This window comes from Acomys minous, assembly GCF_964271855.1.
Source record: "Acomys minous genome assembly, chromosome: 6".
In the NCBI taxonomy this organism is placed as follows: Eukaryota; Metazoa; Chordata; class Mammalia; order Rodentia; family Muridae; genus Acomys; species Acomys minous.
The window spans coordinates 81,282,610-81,300,024 of NC_140487.1; the positions used below are offsets into that span (position 1 = coordinate 81,282,610).

General features: G+C 40.6%; 1 long non-coding RNA gene and 1 pseudogene across 2 annotated transcripts in view; one reads left to right on the forward strand and one right to left on the reverse strand.

Annotated features, from left to right (window-relative positions):
* The window catches only part of LOC311600667, a 50,858-nt gene extending 47,281 nt beyond the window's left edge, over positions 1–3,577 (forward strand). The window contains exons 2-3 of the long non-coding RNA XR_014780308.1: positions 2,987–3,058; positions 3,418–3,577. This is a non-coding gene — a long non-coding RNA (uncharacterized lncRNA). The remainder of the gene's footprint in view (positions 1–2,986; positions 3,059–3,417) is intronic.
* A 2,828-nt stretch (positions 3,578–6,405) lies between these two features.
* LOC311600661 (leptin receptor-like) overlaps positions 6,406–17,415 on the reverse strand; it is a 53,417-nt pseudogene continuing 42,407 nt past the window's right edge. Inside the window, exons 12-17 of the transcript XR_014783640.1 lie at positions 16,463–16,622; positions 16,266–16,348; positions 12,320–12,536; positions 9,567–9,749; positions 8,142–8,237; positions 6,406–6,626 (exon numbers count right to left, since the gene is read on the reverse strand). The product of XR_014783640.1 is annotated as a leptin receptor-like (transcript). The remainder of the gene's footprint in view (positions 6,627–8,141; positions 8,238–9,566; positions 9,750–12,319; positions 12,537–16,265; positions 16,349–16,462; positions 16,623–17,415) is intronic.

Genomic DNA, 17,415 nt, shown 5'->3' on the forward strand with positions numbered 1-17,415 from the left:
CAACAGAGAGAGAGTGTGGTAGTGAATAAACCTAAAAGGAGTTGGCGATCTAAAGAGCCCTTTGATGTCAGACATGGAGATACAGAGTTTGGAACCTGCCCTGCTGGGTTTCAGTCTGAGCTTGGTCCAATATTTCCTCACTTTACTCCCTTTCCTCTCCTTCTGAATGCCATTATGTATTCTGTGCCATTGAGTGTTGGAAATATGTAGTCTGCTTTTTGATTTTGATTTTCCAGAGGGTCTTTGACATAAAGTGGAGATTAAGAAAGACTATGGGGTTTTTTGAAGTTGGACTGAATGAATGCATTTTTATTATGATACAGCTACGAGCTTATAGGGACTAGGGATTGGCTTGAGTGAAAATTACATCCATAGGCATATATATTTGTATTCTCAGTTCATGAATGGCCTGAGAAGGATCAGGAGGTATGAAATCGTTAGTGTGGCCTTGTTAGAGAACGTACGTCATTGGAGGTGAGCTTTGAAGTTTCAAAAGCACACACCAGGCCCAGTCCCTCTCTCTCTCTCTCTCTCTCTCTCTCTCTCTCTCTCTCTCTCTCTCTGTCAGTGTGTCTCTCTGTCTCTGTTTCTCTATCTATCTATCTATCTATCTATCTATCTATCTATCTATCTCTTGCTGTCCCCCACCTGTTGTCTGTAGGTCAGAATATACAGCTCTCAGCTGCATCTCCAGCACCATGCTCAGTGTGACACCACATTTCTCAGCATGATTACAATGGACTAACTTTCTGTAACTGTAAGCATGTTTTCTTTTTGGGTGGCTGTTCAGGCAGCAAACTGTCTCTGTCATTTTTTTTCTTTTCCTTCTCATTTTGGAAGCTACTCACCTGCACTTCCGGTTCACTCAAGAAATTAAGTTCCATTCCTTCTCAAGTCTCTGATGGGGTTGAAGACCAAATAGTTTAGTATTACAGTTAGCCTTAGCTGTTTAGGAGTTAAGATGTTTTTAGGACTAGATACAGGTTTTGGGTTGACAGAGATGAGATGTCATAGATATTGTCATTCAAACTTTTAGACTCACCAATATAGGAAAGATGTTTTTCACAAGGATGCCAAATGCAATTAGCCAAAACACCATGAATGTAACATTCATATGATCCCTGAATGTTCTGTAGTTCTTCTTGCTGTATGTAATTTTTCTACTTACCTGTAATAATATAAATGTATATGCCAATAAAATAGAATAAAATCTTAAATTTTGAAAAAGAGTGACTCTTATAATGTCTCTTCACAGCAAAAAAACAGTGACCAAGGCAGTGTAGCTTTTGGTTTATTATAAACTAAAGGAAAGGAAAATGGTAAAAAATGGAGAGAATTAATTTTAGGGATACTTTAGAGATAAGATTAGATATCTAGGACTTACAAGTATAGATGTAAAAAGTAGTGTTCTTTCAAATCAGGATTTGAAGAGCAAAGTAAAGAAAAATTTTGCATTAAATATATATATTTAAGTATTTCAATATTAAAATACAATTTAGAAACAATTTGAATTGTTTCAATTTTGCAGTGTCTTTTAGTTTTGAATTAGATATATCTTTTTTGCCTTTTTTGTTTGTTTGTTTGATGTTTTATTTTTCAAGACAGGGTTTCTCTGGGTAGCCTTGGCTGTCCTGCACTCACGTTGTAGTCCATGCTGGCCTAGAACTCACAGAGATCCACATGCCTCTGCCTCTGCAAGTGCTGGGATTACAGGTGTGCTCCACCGTGCCTGGCTGGATATATCATATTTTCTTTATTCATTTATCATTTGAAGGCCATTTTGATTTTTTCAAGTTCTGATTTTTGAAAATTCTTTAATGAATGTTACAATAGATTGCTGAGACCTGATTTAAGCTGGGAAGAACTGACAGACTCTTTAAAAGGCTTGTACTGTTTTTACATCCCCATGAGCATTCTGAAAGCCTCAGTGTCTCTGCTGTGTGGTGCTTCTGTGCTTCCTGTGATGGGCATCCCACAAGGTATGGAGGGCACCCTGTGGCCTTGCATTCCCCTGATGACTAAAGATGCTGACCCCATGTTCACTTGTAAATACAAAGGTAATTTTGTCTTTCCCATATATTGCCCTTAGAAAATAGTCAGATCCTATACTTACAGTTTTTCATTGTGTAAAAATATGTGCGACATGCAACTGACCATCTTTTCTGTCTTTGAGTTTGTGATTTAGTATTAACCACATTAGAGGACAGAATGTTAATATGAAATGGATCGCAAGTATATCACTTTCTCAAAGGGACCTGTGTTTGAATCCAAGATTTTATAAATATTTGTTGAGTATGTGCTCTGCCCTGAACACTACTAACCAACCTTTCAGCCTATTTGTGATTTTTAGTTCATTTTTTTCTTTGTTTTGTTTTTTGAGAAAGGATTTCTCTGTGTAGCTCTGGCTGTCCTGGAACTTGCTCTGTAGACCAGCTGGCCACAAACTCAGTAAGATTCACTTGCCTCTGCCTCCTGAGTGCTGGGAATAAAGGCATGTGCCACCACCTGGCGTATTGATTTATTCTTAAGACTGTATCTTTGTTACACCCAAGAAATACATAAAAACTGTGACAACGTATACTGGAAATGAGAAAGTAAAGAGTATTTGCAAAGGAAATAAGGACTCTACCACAAATGAGAATATTTACAACCCACTTTTTTTTTTTAAATCTACTCTTGAGGGACTGAAGATGGCTATGCAACTAACAGGGCTTTCTCATCCAGAGGACCTGAATGTGTTTCCCAGAACTCATGTCAGGCAGCTCACAGCTGTCAGTTCCTGCTCTGGAGCCTATGGGGACCTTCCCTGGGCATCTGTGGGTACCTGCATGCATGCGTGCATGTGCGTGCCAAACACACACACACACACACACACACACACACACACACACACACACACACACACAAATATATATATTAAATCATTTAAGAATTACCAGACTGAAAATTTAGAGTGATATTTCAATGTACTTAAACTATCTTCCAGGTACCTAGCTGAATAGTGCCACACACTTAGCTCCAATGAGGGAACAGCCGTGGGTGGCAGTGACACAGCCAGGTAAGCCAGAGTCTGAAGGCATTTGCTGATTCACCTCTCATCTCTGCCAGGCATTCTCTGGAAGGGAGGAAACATTTATCTGGTACAGGTTCAAACTATATTTGCTGAGGTCAGTCTGGTTGTTTCTGTCTTTCATGAAAACTAGATTCCTTTTTCACAGTAGCATGAAGGTAAAAATGCCAACTGTGCCATGCCTCAGGGAGAGAGAGTTTCAGCTTCCTTTTAAGAGGCAGGATGAGGACGGCCCTGAATTGATCTGTGTGCACATAGTGATGTTTTCGGGTTCTTATGTAGATGGGCATTTAGCTATTTTTATTTTGAAAAATAGAAACTGATGTTTAAGCTGTAAATGTGTCTAGTCTGCTCTATTTCCTGTTTGAGAATGCAGTGGCAGTTGACCATGCCAGGTGTCTACACATGCATCCCAGAGCCAGGTGAGTGCTAGTCATCAGCCAGGTGAGGACTAGTCATCAGCAGGTGAGGACTACTCATCAGCCAGGTCTGGCTGAAATATCAATTTCACTTTCTTCCCTCTCTCTCCCTTTCTACTTTTATCTTTCTCCTCCCCGCCTCCCCTGCCTTTCCTTGTTTGTTGAAACAGAGTTCCTATATAACCCATGCTGGTCACAAAATCACTACCTAGTCCTGGCTGGCCGGGAACTCACAATAATCCCCTTTTTTCAGCCTTCCAAAACCTGATACATATCCCAGGTGTGCACCTCAGGTGTGCACCATCACACCCAGGGCATATGTTACTCTCTTACCTGTGCCCACTCATACCCATCCATACTCTAAGTCAGCATCCCACATCCTAACCCTCAGCACACCAGCTTAAGGCTGTGATGTTATGTCTAATGATAAACTGATCAGTGTTTACCTTCTCCACCGGATGACAAATCCCTGGGGCATACACAGTTCTTCTTATCAATATAGCCCTCAGGTATAGCAAAGTGATTGGTGGGAGACAGGTTTTCAGTACTATTATTAATTAATAAAAGGACTACATGAGTGAATATGCAAGTGAAAAATGAACAATCATTACAGAAGCAAAACCAAAACAAACAACAAGTTCTTACTCTTTCAACTTAGCCCTAGTCACTCTCCTCAGCTTGACTCTTATTTCTTAACAGAAAGGATATCTTAAAAATCTGTTCACCTACAGTTTAGCAGCAATCTCTCATTATCTATAGATACTCACTCTATGCCCACTGAACAAACACGGAAATGACACATATGTGAAAATGTTCTCATGTGAATTCATAGTGGAAGAGAAAAGAATAATATTTTGTTAGTTGAAAAAATCGGGAACACTACTGAAATAAAAGAAGTCCAGGGTTAGAGGGCGACAGAGCCCAGCTGAGCCGTCAGAGGCTAGCATTAGAAAAAGCAGAGTCCACAGAACAGATGATTGAATGCAAAGCTGCACAGCTGCCCCTTTGAAAACAGGGTGTTGTTCCATCTGATCAAAGACTCTGATTCAATCAGTTGAGCTGTTTGTGGTGTGTACAAGAGTGTGTGCTTGTTTATTCATGGACAAGCTGCAAAGCAGTGTTCTGCTGACTGCAAGTCATATGCGACTTGAACATTGGAAGATTGGTTTAGTGAGTTGCAAACAGCATTTTAAACAAATGGAAGAGAGTTTTAAAAGCATTCTGTTTTCTCTCTTCTCTTTCCAGCAAGATGTTTCCCACAAGTTTTGTTTCATTTTTTATATTTATATATCTTTGTCAGGCTAGAAGATGAAACGTGCTTCTCCCGAAGGGCCATCCCAACATATGGAATAGTTGCTATCGGGATAAGCTCCAAATGGGGAAGCTAATCCTGCTTCTAAAATGATGTACCTAACAAGTATAATCTTTGTTTGTTTGTTTTGTTTCGTTGTTTGATTCTGCTTTTGGTGACAGAAGACCCCAGGGTTAACACAAAGACAGCAATAGCCTACAATGCATAAATATGTATAGCTGTAACATAAAATAATAACTGAGGCTTAAGACCTCTCAATGCCACAAGGGTCACTTTCTTTCACCTACAAATCAGCTTCACTGTGAGTTTTATTATTCTGTGTCCTGAAGGAAGATTATAGCGTCTAAAAATATCATTGTACTTGTAATTGTGGATATTAAATAGTTATACTTAATTGATTTAGTGATATTTAATTGTTTCTAAGCCTTTTGAAAAAAGACAGCTCATTTATACTGACAGAAAAGAGTCAGCTATCTATTTGTCATCTGTAATGTTACTTTCTGTTGTGGTATTTATTTTTCATGTATTGTCAGAAGGAAGAAAGATGTGCTGTCAACTCCCATGGGATAAGGGGCAGAACTTTGTCTCCTCTGATGAAATGCCTACAGCCAGCTATTGTTAAGGACAAGTGAGGAACAGACCTGCTAAAAATGAGTTGAGCAAAATGAAGCCTTTTAAAGATATTTAAACATCAAGAAGTCATATGTTACCTAAAGTGCAGCCTTAGATATTCTGAGTTAAAATACTTAAAAAGTGACCTTTTGGAAATTAAGTCCATGGGCCCAGGAACTATTCTTGGGGTTTGGAACATCTTCCTCAAACAACTTTTTCATTCTGCAAAGGAGAACTACAGCACTGTAGTTACAGAAATGTTCAGACTGAAGAAACATTGACAGTTCACATACAGAATCAGGTCCACTGGCTCAGCTCAGTAGGGCCACATCCTTGTTTACATTTGATTCCATAAAGTGTTCACTAAATGTCCATGAAGAACAACTTAACAATCAACCTCCTCTTACTGAAAGCTGTATGCTTCAGTAACTAACTCTCTTGCATAGGTTTTCCTTAGAAAACATTTTAAATGGCCATCACATGGGATATGAGAAACAAACCCACTTGACATGGTTCCACCCCCCACCCATGCCCACCCATTCAACTACAGCACCAGCTCAGATTGTAATGCCTTCCCTCTTTCATGATCTCACTAAAGGTTCCGGTCCAGACTGAAGAGCTCCAAAAGCCACTGTTACCAAACCTAAGAACACAATGTGAGGGATTTCCTGTTGTGAGTCAGTTGATTCCTGAATGCATATACAGAATTGTTGTTGTTGTTATTGTCTTTTGATTTTTGAGACAAGATTGCTTTGTGTATCCTTGGATGTCTTATAGACCAGGCTGGCCTTAAACTCACAAAGACGCACCTGCTTCTGCCTCCTAAGCTTTGGGATTAAAATTGTGCACAACCACCACCCAGTTACAGGGGGAAAAATGTAAAGCCGAATTCTGCTTTTACATGTACGTTGTCATATCAAGATGAAAGTCATTTCCTAAAAACAACCTTTTCTTTTGTGTCATGTTAATTGCATATAAAACACATACAAGAGCATTTTTAATGCAATTATATTTGTAAATATTATGAGTTGGGCTTTATATCATAACTGACTTTGAATACACTTAAGTTATACTGTTTATGGCAGAGGCCTTTAACCAAGTGCAGTATCTCTGGTGTGATATTAGCAGAGTTCCAAGCAGTAGGACACAAGAGGAAATAATTATCGGTATGATCACGTACAGCCCTGCATCATTCCGCTGCTGTCCTTATCACCTGAAAGAGAGACATGTGTCAAATGACCAGCCACTTACAGAGACCATTCTGTAAAATCACGTGCAGAACATGCATTCTAATTTGACCATGTTTATATTACTTTCAAAACATACAGAAACATACACATAAGCTAATGTCACTATATCTATATTACCTTCAAACACCGAGAAAATTTAAAAAGAAGAAAGTAGGAACTGCAGAGATGATGGCTCAGGGGCTCAGAGCACCGGCTGTGGTTCACTTCCCAACATGCACATGGCAGCTCACAACCATCTGTAACTCCAGGTCCAGGATACCTAGCTCTGGCTCTGATCTTTGGGGGTGTCAGGAATGCATTTGGTGCACAGATGTGTTTAGGCAAGCAGTCATATATGTAAACACTAAAATAAGTATTTTTAACAGAGAAATAAAAATACATTGTGTCCACATTAATAGTTGTTTTGACTAATATTATACTTGAAATCTAGCAAAACATTGATTTAGGATTATGTAGTTGTGAGACCTCTCCATCTAATCATTTTTATCTTTATTAGTCAGACCGCCAGTTAAAGGTGCCATGATGAACTCACTTTCTGCTCCTGTGGACCCTGTTGACAGCATCTGCCAATCTTCATCTTTTCAGATGCAGACACACTGGTGTCCTTGCTGCTTAAGGCCTCACGGTGTGACAAATGGCACCATATCTTGCAATATTTTTCCTTTCCATACTCAAAGCTTTGATCAAGCACAAAAGCCCACAGAATGACCACTTCCATCCTTTCCTCACCATGTTTTAACAATGTCTTCATTTCCTGTATCTCTCCTCAAAGCCTTGCCTTTCTCCTGGTGCTGTATATAATCATCACATTCACTGACCATCACTCCCTGTGTAGCAGTGAGAACTAAGTCCCACAAAGACAGACTTATGTTCACCATTTGGTCTCCAGTCCTTAGAACAATGTTCAGCAAATAATTGTTGAGTAATAAATATTATTCTGAAGCAACTACAATGTTTCCCTTTTGAAACTCCATCATTTAAGTTACTTGGATTTAATAACTTTAAGAGTAATAAAAAACATGGGTAAGTGCAGTAATCCAAACAGAGCGTACTCAGTGAATTTAATGATCAATTTTTAGACGAAAGAAAGAATGAAAAAGAGAGAAAGAGAGAGAAAGGGTAAAAAAGAAAGAAAGAAATTCCTTGAACAACCCAATAACTCCTCTAGGTAAAAATCTCAGCTCTTCCATGATCCTATAAGGAAGAAATTAATCCAGTGATAGCATAACTGCTGACAAACCACAAAGCACATAGAGAAAAACAAGTAAAGTAAGGCTGGCAGACACCTCATCAGGGAAGAATTTGCAATGCAAGCCGAACAACCCATGTTCAATCTCAGGAACCCACAGTAGAAAGGATGGGGTACCAAGGGCTGTCCCCTGGTCTGTACTTGGGTGTAAGGCACATGTGCAGAATATCAGTATCACACACACCACACACAAAAACTTTTTAAAAAAGGAAAATACATTTATTTTTACCTTCAGTGATACCATTAATTATCTTTGGTTTTCCAACTCCTTCCATAAATACTGGGTAAAGGCTAAATTGATATTTCTCGATAGGAATAAAATTATCTGAAAAGAAAATATAGCTCATGTTAAGTAAGACTAAAATCTATATAGAAAACTGCAGCCTATGCTGTTACAACACTTGTCACTATTTCACGATTGACTTGATGACTAAAGGAATTTCAAAAATAACCTAAGCACTCCAAGTTTGCTAGAAATGATATTGTTTTTCAAATAAGTGTTCAAAACTCTTAGATACAAATAACTGGTTTCGAAGGGTATGTGCCAGTATGAGCCAGTTTGGTCAAGTTCAAGACATGTTTCCTTTTTTTCTGAGTTTCCTACTCCAGGACTGCAGGATATCCCTTCTCCTGTCATCCTCAGAGTAGAGAGGATTCTCTTCCTAAGTGAGTTCAGCTTACTTCGTTTTCCCTATTGAAAAGAGCCTGCAAAGTCAGGTGCAGTGGCACACACATGTAATGCCAGAACTCAGGGAGGCAGAGGCAGGAGGATCTCCGTGAGTTCCAGGCCAGCCTGGTCTCCAAAGTGAGTCCAAGACAGCCAAGACTACATAGAGGTACCCATCTTGGACAAAAACCAAAAAAGAAAGTAATCTGCAGATGTCATTCAAAAAGACGTTCTCTTGTGTTATCTGAGGATCTCAATACATGGAGAAAGACGATCCGCACAATGTTCAAGACAGATCTGGTGATGATTACCGCAGATGCTAATGATATAAGACCTGCAGCCCATAAGAGACAGGGCTCTGAGAAGCCTGCATCCGTCATCTCTCTTGCTTACAGTAATAGAGTAACCAGCTTCAGCGGTGACGGTGTACTTGGTTCCCTGTATGTGCTGTGCAAATAAATTTATCCTGAGGCTAAATTCTAGATGCCTGAAGCTGTTACTGCTCTTGGCTCTTACCTCTCAGAGTAACTGGCCACTCTTGCAATGATAACACTGACCTAGGTCATCAGGCTCAGAGTCCTCAGACTTCTAGCCTAGCCAGCCCCTCACTGCTTAATGGCATTATAATTGGGTACTGAGGTGGAGAGAAATCTGGCATTAGACCTTAGAAGACATTAAAAAGCAAGACAGAAGCAGTATAAGCTCAACTAAGTAAATACCTCATAGACACTTATAAAAGGTTATACGGTCATCCTATATTCTGACAGAAAAGGTTGGGGAGAAGATTTAAGGCATCTAATTGCATCTGCATAAAACATAAAAGAAAAATGCTCACAGAAATTCAGCAAATGTTCTGATGGGGAAATTGGATTATAAGTCAGTTGGTAGCACTTGGCACCCTCATATTGAAGCTGTCATTAATCAATTTATTATCTGAATTGCCATCTATAGTTCCATACTAAGCCAGGAAAAATACTGGACACATACCATGGATATAATACTTCTTGACGTTCAAAGGGATTCTAAGCCATTTCATTCCATCATCTTCATTAAGATTCTTCCACTCAATAACCAGGTATAATAGATTGTAATCAGCAGGTGACAGTGTCCAGGACAGGATCACACAGCTGCTGCTCAGCGAGTAAGCACTGAGTGACTGCACAACACTCACTGAGGGGAAGAAAAGGAGGTTATTTTCAATTCAAGATAAATGAAAATCTGCTAAGAGCCTTCAGAAATGGCAGCTGAATGGAGAAGGAAGAGGAGGCAGACGATTTATACAAACAGCATGGAAATCACACAAGCAGAGCACAAGTGGTCTGTGACATGGAGAAGAAGAGGGATTCCACCTCAAATCTAAACGTTTAGTGTTGATAGCATCAAAATTGTTCTCAGCTGCAATCTCACACAAGTCTATTAACCATGCTCTCCAATTCCCACCTGCTCTTCTTTCCCACTGGTGAGTGACACTTTCAAAGAATCCCCTAGGCAGAGCCCTTTCAGAAGGTCTCAGTGCATTTGCACCTATGAAGAGGCCATTCCCATAATGCCAACGCGACCATCGCATGGACCATATCTCAACCCACTCTTGGCTGAGTGTGTTTCTCCATGCAGAAGCCACCCACTCTTGTTTTACTTTACCTCTTCCCCTGAGTAGTGAAAACCTGACCATCTGTGCATCTGCTGAAAGCTGAGACTTCTCCCACACCAAATCTATGGGAGGAAATTTAGTTTGCAATTGACATTATTTTCCTAAGATGGCTTCTCTACCCCCAACCCAAGATCAAGCTCCTGTTTGCTTTGTTTCCAAAAGTCACACTCCTGTCCAGGCACAGTGGCACATGCCTTCTGTCCCAGCACTGACAGGACAGAGAGACAAGCAGATCTCCATGAGCTTGGTCTACACAGTGAGTTCCAGGCCAGCCAGGACTACACAATGAGACCCTGCCTCAATCCCCAGGACCCAAGTAGAGATGGAGGGTGAAATCAACTCTGCTAAGCTGTCCTCTGACCGCCACACACTCACTGTAGTATGCATGCCCACAAACATGCACACAATCACAAAGACATATGGTGATAATTTTAATTGAAAAGTATAAATTATCTTTAAAGTTTTAGAATGTGCCCTGAACTTTAAAGAAGGAATATGACATATTTAAGCAATTAGAGACTTCATGAAAGAAATGAGTCTTGGAAAGGTTAGCAGGTTGGTAGAGTTGCCAGAAGATGAATATTTTCTATTTAAAATGGTATTTTGATAGACAATCCAGATTAGAAGCTCCTTTTATGTGTGACTCTTGGGCCAGCAAGATGCTCCAGCAGGTAAAGGCACCAGCAGCAAATCTGACAACCTGAGTTATGTTTCCTAGGACCCCCATGTGGGAAGGAGAAAACTAACCCCCACAAGTTGTCCTCTGACCTCTACATACATACTCTGACATTTAAATGGAAAGTATCAATGCTCAGAATAATCAAATATACCAACATTAATGAAGGTGAGGTGCTCACTACTCAAAAAGTCCACAACAGATTCCAAGTCTCAGAAATTAATTTGAGTCCATATAGCTTATCATGCTACTACTAAACTGCATAGTATTTTATGTATAAGTGTTAAATTATACCTCATGCAAATATATACCATAATATGTAGCAAGTGTTTATAGAATACTGCATATAACAAAATACTTTATATTTATATATAAAATATTCTATATTCTAATATTTAGAGAGTGACCCACCTTTATTATTCCAAATTGTTTAAGTATTAGATTCTACTGCTAATAATGCCATTTCAGATATGTTCTACCAGATGTACATAATTGGTTTTTGGTTGGCAATGTATTTCTCACATGGAGAAGAGAAAAGAATAAAAGTGGATCCTAGACTGTTCAGAGGATAATTTAGACAAGAAGGGTTGTACAGAGGTTACATACTAAAAGGGGGTATTCAAGCCCAACTAATACATTGGCAGTGCATCCTGCACATCTAAGGATCAGAGGGAAACCATGGAATAGAAGAAGGAAATACTATAGGAGCCAGAGGCTCAGGACATCCACTGTCGATACTGTCCCCTGGATATAAACGCTAAACAATATGGCTACCTGAATAAGACCATTATAAATGACAACACTAGTTGACATGCCAGTGTGGACAGGGAAAATTCCACATGGCCACACCCTAGATGAAGAGCTATAGGTGATCAGTTTCTGCTGAGAGAGGGAGAGGCAGTCTCCTCTGGGGATGAGTTTCCTCACAGACTGACTAATCCCAATTTGTCAGTCCTAGACACATGTACAAAAGAGCAAAGCTAAACAGGCTCAGTAAGTTATACTTATATGCGTAATAAATAAAAAAGGTGAGATTATGAATTTTGGAGCGGGTCCATGGGAGAAGTTGGAGGGAAGGGGGCAAGAATGATGTGGATGCTGGGCTATAAAACAAGATGTGGCAAGCAGGACACATCACTGTCTAATAGTGGGGCTGAAATAATAAGGAACAAGACATTCTGCATGAGGCCGGGCATGGTGGCACACACCTTTAATTCCAGCACTCGGGAGGCAGAGGCAGGCGGATCGCTGAGTTCGAGGTCAGCCTGGTTTATAAAGTGAGTCCAGATGGCCAAAGCTCCACAGAGAAACCCTGTCTCGAAAAACCAAAAAAAAAAAAAAAAAAGACATTCTGCATGAACCAACATAAAAATAAATGACTGGGGTGGTCAGCCACCCCTCGGCATCTCTTACCTTTGCTCATGGGCCATGAGAAGGTGAGGTTGAAATTGGCAAGAGAAGCACCAATGGAATTAATGGCCAGAACTGTGACTGTGTGTTCTTCCTCTGCCCACAGGAAAGTGAGATTGGTCTGCATTCCTGCGTCTTCTGACCACGTCCCATTGTGGGCAGTATGGTGCTGTACCTCGTACCTCCTCACACTGCACAGTGAGGCATTGCTCATCAGGGGCTGCAGCAAACACAAAACTTAATTAGCATATGGACAATTGTGTTCATATTAATGGAGATCATGGAAGTCTTCCAGCACATTCCCACCAGGAAACAGGAGCTAGGCCAGGGCAGGTACTGCTCAATCTAGTAATAAGGGGTTGGGGAGCAGAGGAGAGTGGAAACTGTGCAAAGCAGTAGGTATGTATAAGGTATCCAGCACAGGGAAATTATTTTCCTCTTTGATTTCTTCAGATCTACTGACTAAATCCCTTCAAGAAAATGAAGTGAGAACACAAGTGAGAAAATGTGAAATACTAAGAATACACAGAAAACGCTAAGAGTTTTCACAGTAGTCACTGAGAAAAACTGACATAGGAAGGTTCCTTGTCTACCAAGCAGGGGAAGATTCTGCTCAGGAAGATACAAGGAAGCTCAGGTGTTTATTGCCATTTTGAGAACCCAAACAAATTAAATCTGCCACTGCTCCTCCCAGGATGTGCTCGGAAGACTGTCCGGAGCAAGAAGAGTTTTTCAAACAAAGAAACAACAACAACAACAAAAAAACAAAGAAACAAAATGAGGCTGGAAAGTTGATTCAGTCTGTTCTTCCAACAGTCCTGAGTTCAATTCCCAGCAACCACATGGTGGCTCAAAACCATCTACAATGAGATCTGGTGCCCTCTTCTGGTGTGTGGGAAAAATCCTGTATAAATAATAAATAAATAACTCTTTTAAAACAAACAGACAAATGAAAACCTTGAAGGTTAACAAATAACAGAAGTTTTTGGGCAGTGTATGCGATCCTGGATATTTTCATCCCATATATATATATATATGGGATATATATGATATATATATATATATGGGATATATATGATATATATATATATATATATATATATATATATATATATATATATATATATATATCATACCATGTTATGGAAGACTCCTGTATAAAACACATAGCAGCTCCAATGCGGCTCATCCACTGTTTAGAGTCCAGCCATGACCTTCATTTCCCAATAACCTTCGCGTACATTGCAAGTAAAACTGAATTCTGCCCAGTCCCTTAGAAAACTACAAGCTGAATTTTATAAAAACAGATTAGAACAGGTGTTTCCAAATCACAAGTGACAGAGACACACTCACACAGATGCATGTATCCTGCAGTGGCAGACCCTCATGAGTGGCAGGGTGGAGGCACACTCACACAGACACATGTATCCTGCAGTGGTAGACCCTCATGGGTGGCAGGGTGGAGGTACACTCACACAGACACATGTATCCTGTAGTGGCAGACTCTCATGGGTGGCAGGGTGGAGCCACACTCACACAGACACATATATCCTGTAGTGGCAGACCCTCATGGGTGGCAGGGTGGAGGCACACTCACACAGACACGTGTATCCTGCAGTGGCAGACTCTCATGGGTGGCAGGGTGGAGACACACTCACACAGATGCATATATCCTGTAGTGGCAGACCCTCATGGGTGGCAGGGTGGAGGCACACTCACACAGACACGTGTATCCTGCAGTGGCAGACTCTCATGGGTAGCAGAGTGGAGGCATGATGTAAGGAACCACCATAAGGGGGGAAAAGTCTCTAAGGAACCACTAGTTTTATTTTATCTGAAAAACAGCCATGCCATTTATGTGTTAATATTTATTTTTGTAATCATAAGTAAAAACAAGCAAAGATATCATAAGATGTTCATGGCTCGCCTGTACATTTACTGCCCCCAGCCTAAAATGAACTTTTCTCTCAATTCCTGATTTCCTTGACTGGTTAATAGTGTTAAAAACATTCCTTTCTTTTCATTACAGAAAGTCCCACTAGGCACCATCACTGAGGAAACACAAGGACCTAGGGATAAGGAAAGCATGGGAACTGTCTGGAAAAAAGAGCCATTGCTCTGTTCAAGAGCACGATGGGGTGTGAGGAAGGAGAGGACGTTGGTTGTAGAATGGACCAATGGCTGTCGATACAGCTATGAGGAGATAAAGATAAGGTTTTGGCTAAGATCAATAACTCAACTGACACCTCATGCTGGCGAGGGTGTGGAGAAAGAGGAACACTCCTGCATTGCTGGTGGGAATGCAAACTAGTACAACCACTTTGGAAAGCTATCTGGTGCTTTCTCAGAAAAATGGGAATAGGGCTTCCTCAAGACCCAGCTATTCCACTCCTTGGAATATACCCAGAGGATGTACTACTACACAACAGGGACATATGCTCAACCATGTTCATAGCTGCCTTATTCATAATAGCCAGAACTTGGAAACAACCTACGTGTCCCTCTATAGAAGAATGGATAAAGAAACTGTGGTACATTTACACTATGGAATACTACTCAGCTATTAAAAACAAGGAATTTCCAAAATTTGTGGACAAATGGATTGAACTAGAAATTGTCATAATGAGTGAGTTCACACAGAAGCAAAATAGCTAAATGGTATATACTCACTTATATCGAGACACTAGTCCAAGGTGTACGTCCCCAGGAAAAACTGTACCTACCAGAATAGTGGGTAAGAGGGGAGGACATCCTATTGAAACTTTAGGTGTGAGAAGCCTGGGAGAAAGAGGAAATGGAAGGATCCAGTGGGTCCTGGAAAACTACAGGCGAGTCTGGGCCCTGGGGCCCTCTGCAAACTGTGGCAACAGCAAAGGAAAAAATAGGCAGTAAAAACCTTGAACCCCTACCCGGACTAGCCGATGGACATTCTCCACTGTTGAGTGGAGAAGGAGATCTAACTTTCACACAAACTCTGGTGCCCCATATTTGAACATGTCCCTTGGACGGAGATGCCTGGTGGCACTCAGAGGAAAGATAATAGGTCACCAAGGAGAGACTTGATACCGTATGAGCATATTCAGGGGGAGGAGGTCCCCCTCAGACACAGACTTAGGGGAGGGGAGGGGAGTAGGGGGGAAGTGGGAGGAAGGGAGGAATGGGAGGATACATGGGATGGGCTAACAACTGAGATGTAATATGTATAAATTAATAAAAATGTATTTAAAAAAAAAAGGTTTCTCAGATTCGGTTCCTGGCTGACCCTACCAAACTCTGAGCAATATCACTGCTCATCTCGCTCTGCAGAAACACTCAATATCTAACAAATATCAACATCAACTCTGAATGTTACTTTCAAGTAAAAAGGACAAAATGAAAGCCAATTTAGAAGTTGTACTACCAGGTAAACAAAGTTATATAGTAACTGGAATTACAAAACTAAGTGGACGCAAGCTCTTACATATCCCACATTTTATATAGATCAGGAAAGCATTTTAAAAATTGCACTAACTTCCTTCCTCGTGGGGACTGAGATTGATTTCACATTTATACAATAAACACATCATTGCCTACCTTGTGTATTTTACTCCCAAATCAGACTTTGAGGGCTGAGGCTGTGTTTACATTGTTCAGGATTCAATCGAAACCAGATTGTGAACTTAAAGTAACACTAATTTTCATTTAGTAATCTCATCCCAATACAGATGAAAATATGAAGCCCAAAGAGCTCAAGACTTTACCAGAACTGGAATAACACAATTATAATTGAACTGAGAAAGTGATAAAGGCACCTGGTGATGCCAATATTCCAGACACTCTGCCCTGGACAACCCCACCTCCCCATGAATTAAATAAAGGGTCATCTGTGAGATAAATAAAGGCAAGGTTCTAAAGAAAGCATAGACAAACATAACTTCCGAATACACTAAAAGACAGAAATTGGAAATACCTTCCAGAGCAAGGTGACGTTTCTCTCCTTCTTAGTGACATCGCCATCCATTATTCTCCAAAACTCAGGTCCTCGCAAAGGAACTGCAAAATGACAAGGGACCCAAGTTGTAGCGCGGCCTTGGATGGGGCACTTTCAGTCACATGTGAAGCACCCGCTCCCGTGCTTTCAAGAAACAATAAGAAGTGTCCACAGACCTTTTACGTCCATGATAAGCGTGTAGGCTGGACTGCTCCAGTTACTCCAATATCCGAAGCCATCCAAGCGCCTGCAGCGCACCTGCGCCACATACACCGCACACAGGTCTGGCACCCGCAGGCTGACTGACTTTGATTTTACATCAAATACATCATGTAACTGTAAAGGCAGTCAAACTGTCAACACATATGCCTCCCATGGGTCCTGACGCACTTTTACGTTAGAACTTAACACTTCCAAACTTAACATAGCGCAATGTTGTATTTTCCCACTTCAGAAACACATGAAGTTTGGCCAGTCAAAGGAATGCTGCTTCTCACATCTGCTTACTGCTGTGTCAACTTGCTGTATTGACAAGGCCAATTCCAAACACACTCTTGCTGCACTGCTATTCCTTGTCCTCTGATCCTCTCTCTACCACAAAGACAAGAATTCTAACATGGTGGTCAAATGAGGCGTTCTTCAGAGAATCAAACGGATAAGGCTCATATACACTGCAACTGACGTGATCGTGCTAACGACACAGACATGGTTTCTTGTATTTCCAGTCTTAGCAAGCTGCTGGTGCAAAAATGACATAAGCTTTCCCACATGCATTCTCGACACTGTGATTTTTTAAAAAATCTGTCCCATGCTACTGAAAGATATCGGAAGACCTTAGAAAAAATGTGAGTCCCTGGAAAAATGGATGAAATATGGCAAATGTTTCTCGAATGAAGGCCTTTCTGCAGACCATTAATGTCATAAACTCCATCACTACACTAAAAAGGTAAAACGAAGCAGGGTTTCCTGAGCCTGTTTAACCACACAATCTCTTTTTCACAGGACAGTTCATTGGGAAAATGTCCCATGAAGAATCCTTTGGGAAATGCTAGGATCAAGCCATTTTTTGTTCCTTATAAGGATTAAATTTTAACACAGTACAGGAGAGTATACTGCATGTATATATATA